The 5,363-nt window shown below is 47.0% G+C and overlaps 1 pseudogene; it reads right to left on the minus strand.

The window, feature by feature from the left end:
- Nucleotides 1-881: 881 nt before the first annotated feature.
- LOC126995070 (signal transducer and activator of transcription 5A-like) lies at nucleotides 882-2,763 on the minus strand (annotated as a pseudogene).
- Nucleotides 2,764-5,363: the final 2,600 nt, after the last annotated feature.

Below are 5,363 nucleotides of genomic sequence, written 5' to 3' on the forward strand. Positions count from 1 at the left end.
GTGCTGCCAAATCCCGTATGCAAGAGTTAACCAGCTTATTCATTCTTTCCTGCCCTTACTAAACCAACCAATCCCACTGTCCCCTCCTCTTCCTAACCTAACTCAGCCCCCCACACCTAACCCAGCCTGGCCTGACCCATCCTGCAAACTTTTTTCTACTCTACCTCATCCCTATGCTGTCCAAATCCCTTATGCAAGAGTTGACCAGCTTCCTCACTCACCCCTTCCTAACCTAACCCAGCCCCCCCCCCACCTAAGCTAGCCTGGCCTGACCCATCCTACAAACTCTTTTTCTACTCTAGCTCATCTCAATGCTGTCCAAATCCCTTATGCAAGAGTTAACTGGCTTCTTCATTCTTTCACCCCCTTTCTAACCTAACCCAGCCTGGCCTGACCCATCCTACAAACTCTTTTTTACTTTAGCTCTTCCCTATGCTGTCCAAGTCCCTTATGCAAGAGTAAGCAGCTTCTTCATTCCTTCATCCCTTGCAGCAGTACACAGGCTTTGAGTCAATGCTGTGTGATGCTGTTGCTCTCATGTGCCCAGCGATATCAAAAAGTAAGAAAACGTCACTAGCTCTGAAGCCACTATTTTGGGGACCATTCTGTGGCCCTCACTGACACTCCTTCCCTCCTCCCCTCCGCCTCACAGCCCGTGGCTGCCGGCAGTGGCATCCCGCAGGTCAAGTGTTACCTGAATGGCGCCAAGGTGTCCCGTGTGGTGAGGATCAAGACCCTGATGAGCAAGGCCGTGGGGGTGACCTTCTCTGTGCTGGGAGGCCGGGCCGTGGGAAAGGTGGGTGACTGAGCCGCAGAGAGAGAGAGAGAGTGTGTGTGTGTGTGTGTGTGTGTGTGTGTGTGTGTGTAAGTGGATGAATGGAAAGTCTCAGTTGAGTGTTCCTGATAGCAGACTAGCTCCATGGGTTGAGGCCAAAGGTCAAGTGATCCTTTCAGGTACCTGCAAATCATACTTAATTTCTTCCTAAACAAGAGCAAAGTGTTAAACCTGGCCCACAGAATTTTGTTAATTATTATTATTATTATTATTATTATTATTATTATTATTATTATTATTATTATTATTATTATTATTATTATGAAAAAATGGGATTGCAGCACTTATGAGCCTCCATCGGCACACTTGTATTCATATTAGCTAATACAACACCCAAAAGGAACTCCTACAAACACTGATAAACATTTACTAGGTTTATGACAGACAAATATGAGAAGATTTCTGTACTGTTTCTTAACATCCATTAGTTGTGAACAGCATGCAAATAATATTTTCCACCACGGACAAGTGTCCACTTTTCCAGTCAGTCCCTGTCTGTCACGCTGCCAAACACTGAGGACCACATGGAGGCTGAGAAGTCTGTGTCTGGCAGGCTTTCCAGGGTGTCAGGATAATCAGCAGGGTTGTTGTGGGGGTGTTGTGGAGACACATTGTCACTCCTATATTAAAACATTTTGTTAACCAAGTTCACATATTTGGCAAGGCTTTCCTAGGAGTTGTGAGCATTTCCAGGGGTGGTTTTATGAGCCCGGTGGTAGTTTGATCCTTCTTCTGTAGCATGAACCTTAAAAAACACTCATTAGAACCTGATTGACCCCCTCTTTGACCTTCAGAAATAGCTGATGTGAGAAGCCAAAGTGTCTTATAATACCGAGCACAATGAGATGGCTTGGTGCTCACAGGAGGTGGATCTACGGCATCATGCCTTGGATACATTGCTTGTGGAGCACTGGGCTAGGATTCCCCTGACGTGCCCTGCTGCTGGGATGTTAAGAATTAGACGAGGCTTGACACACCCATTGTTGGCTGTGGTGTAGTACTTGCTGCTCTTTAGGTTCAGGTACAGGACGAATTGAAGGTCTGCTAGAGCACATGCCCCAGACTGTACCTTACCACCTCACCCAGCGGACAAAGGAGTTACTGGTACAAGGCTGAAGCAGGAATACCTGCCTCTGAACACAGTCTTTAGTGGTGTCTTCCATGCCATATTGCCTCCCCCAACTTCTGAGTCAGAGAAGCGCAGGAGCCCTAGGCTTGGAGTTTTGTATCATTTCCTCAGCCTGCGGGTGTCCCACAAAGCCCAAAGCTCTAAGGCTGTGCTCCTTGGTGACCTTCAAAGAACCACTCCCAAAAAGTTAAGTTCCGTCCTGACAGAGGCTCCTTGCAGAACCATGACCATGACATGTTAGTGAAATCTTGTACTTGAGGACTCCTGAATGCCTTTCCAGCTAAGAACTTTAGGTTGTCTTCTGTCAAGCCTCTTCCTGTGGCAGATTGGAATTTGGCATCAAACACGTCCAAAACCTGTGGCCATGGAACCTTCTGAGGCAGTGTGTGCGCCCTTGCTTGGCAAATGCATCATCCCAGCAGACTGTGGGCCAAGCATGAGGCTCCTGGCTGCCATGAACACTGCAGGCAGTGACACACTTGGAACACCACCTCACCAACACTGAACTGTGCCTGGAAGAGTAGGGAAAACTTGTCATCCAGAACTGAGTCCGCCTTCTTCTCAGCTCTCTTTATTTTCATGTCTCGGAAACTAAGGGAGAGCTGCCTTGAGCCCTGGTGATGCTCCATGCTGCCAGTATTGTTGAGAATTTCCCCTGACATTTCAGCTTTGCTCATTGTTGAGGAGAGCATTGGCCGGGGCCTCACTCATGATGGGCAGCCTCACCTGAGGTGGGTCGTGGTCACTTGCCACCCACCACTAGACGCACACTTGATGAGAATCTGGTGTTTGGCTTCATGATGTGATGTTTGTTCAGTACTGGAGAGCAAAGGACTCACTCCTGTTCTTGACACAACTGCCTGAGGTAATCTGCTGTTTCTTGGTGCGGCGAGGCAGGATGTGTGTGTGTGTGTGTGTGTGTGTGTGTGTGTGTGTGTGTGTGTGTGTGTGTGTGTGTGTGTGTGAGAGAGAGAGAGAGAGAGAGAGAGAGAGAGAGATTTTTTTTTTGTGAGATGTTGCTATTAAAGCAGCGTAGTGTCCACAGGTATTAAACTTGCCCCTTCCTGGCCATTTATTTATCAGTGGTATTTGCTGGAAATCACCTCCATTCTTTTTTCCAAAGGTCAGGTCGTGGGAAGGTCTGTGGCCGTGAGCTGACCACCAAGATGCTGCTGCCCACGGTGCCAGCCATGGCCAAGGGCAGGGTGGCCAGGACTACAGATGATGGGCCACTCCTAGACAAAGAGTAAGAGGGAGCATGAAGGGCTGCAAGGGTTGGTGTAGGGTGGAAGGCGAGGGAGAGAGAGTGAAGAGAAGGACAGCTTAGGGGAGGCTAACACAGGAAAATCAAAGAGAAGGATATCATGTGTGTGTGTGTGTGTGTGTGTGTGTGTGTGTGTGTGTGTGTGTGTGTGTGTGTGTGTGTGTGTATTTACCTAGTTGTAGTTTTACAGGCCTGGGCTTTACGCTGGTGTGGTCCCGTCTCCGTATCTACATTTATCCAACTTTTCCTTAGCACACTCCTCGCCAATACTACATCCTCACTTAGTCTGTTCCAAAGCTCTATATTTCTTTGCAGGAAGCTATATTTCTTTGTGTCTCTCAAGCATCTTCCTTTCCTCAATTTTTTGCTGTCCTCTTGTGTTCCTGGCGGTAATTTCCTCTTTTAGTAGTAACTCCTCGTTGTCTACTTCTTACATTTTGTTCAATAATTTGTAGGTTTGTATTAGGTCTCCCCTTTCTCTTTGTTCTAGTGTTGGTAGGTCCATTTCCTTTAGTCTTTCCTCATGTGTCAATCCCTCCAGCTCTGGAACCATTTTTGTATTCTTTCTAGTTTCTTTATGTGTTTCTTCTTATGGGGAGACCACACTGCCTCTGCAATTCCAACTTTGGTCTGGTCATGGTGGTAATTAACTTTCTCATCATATCCATGTAGTGGAATGCTGTTCCTATATTTCTCACCATGTTATACGTATCACCAAATATCCGATTAACATGACTCTCTGGCTGTTTGTTATCTTGCATTGTTACTCCCAGATTTCTCTCTTCGTGTACTTTCTTTAATGTTTCACCATCTTCCATTTTATATGTCCATTTTGGTCTTCCTTCTCTTTTTCCCATTTCCATAACATGACATTTTTTTCACATTGAATTTCATCTCCCATTCCATACTCCACTTCCAAATCTTGTTTAGGTCTTCTTGCAGAATTACAGTCTTTATTGTTTCTTACATGTGTGTGGGTGTGGGTGTGGGTGTGGATGTGGGTGTGTCTGTCTGTCTGTGTGTGTGTGTGTGTGTGTAATTCACCTCTTGGTCTGCTGCGGGTCTCTCTCGAGACAGCCAGCCGTTCCCCTACGGAGGAACACAGAGCTCATGGTACTGATCTTTGGGTAGGACTGAGACCACTCACACACAACACACCGCGACAACGAGGTCACAACTCCTTGCCTGACGTCGCGTACCTACTCACTGCTGGGTGAACAGGGGCTACACGTGAAAGAAGATAAACCCAACTTATCTTAACCCGGCCGGGGAATTGAGCCGCGGTCCTTCTGGTTGTGAGCCAGACGCTCTACCCCTGAGCTACCGGGCCGTGTGTGTGTGTGTGTGTGTGTGTGTGTGTGTGTGTGTGTGTGTATTTACCTAGTTGTGACACAGGAAAAGAGCTACCCTCGCGCTGTCCCGTCTCCATATCCTCTTATCCAACTTTTTCTTAAAATCATGAATGCTTCTTGCACAAACCACCTCCTCCTCCAGTCCATTCCACAGCTCAATGCTTCTGTTTGGGAAGCTAAACTTTTTCACATCTCGCCTACACGTGGTCGCCCTCAACTCTCCATGTTCTCTCGTTTCTCTCTCGCTCCACACACACAGGTCCTCTCTGTCCAGATTCTCCACCCCACTCGCCACCCTGTACACCGCTATCAGGTCTCTTCTCTCTTCTTCTCTCCAGGGTTGTGAGCCCCATGCTATTGAGTCTCTCCTCGTAAGTCCGATCCCTAAGTTCCGGTACTACCTTAGTTGCCACTCTCTGCACTCTTTCCAGCTTTCTTATGTTCTTCTTTTCATGAGGAGACCAGACCACTGCTGCATACTCCAACCTTGGCCTTATCATTGTAACTATTATTTTCTTCATCATCTCCTCGTCCAAAATACACAAATGCTGTCCTTATGTTATCCTGTTGATGTGTTTGTCCGGTGACATGTTCTCTGAGACAGTCACTCCCAAATCTTTTTCTTCCATTCCTCTGCATATTATCTCACCTCCCAACTTATAATTGTGTTCACATCTTCTACCACTCCTACCAAACTCTATTTTTTTTTTTACATATCCCAAGGTTGTTCTATCTGCCATGTACCACTCCACTCCCATATTTTGTCCAGGTCCCTCTGCAATG

The sequence above is a fragment of the Eriocheir sinensis genome, unplaced genomic scaffold, assembly GCF_024679095.1.
Source record: "Eriocheir sinensis breed Jianghai 21 unplaced genomic scaffold, ASM2467909v1 Scaffold975, whole genome shotgun sequence".
Taxonomy (NCBI): domain Eukaryota; kingdom Metazoa; phylum Arthropoda; class Malacostraca; order Decapoda; family Varunidae; genus Eriocheir; species Eriocheir sinensis.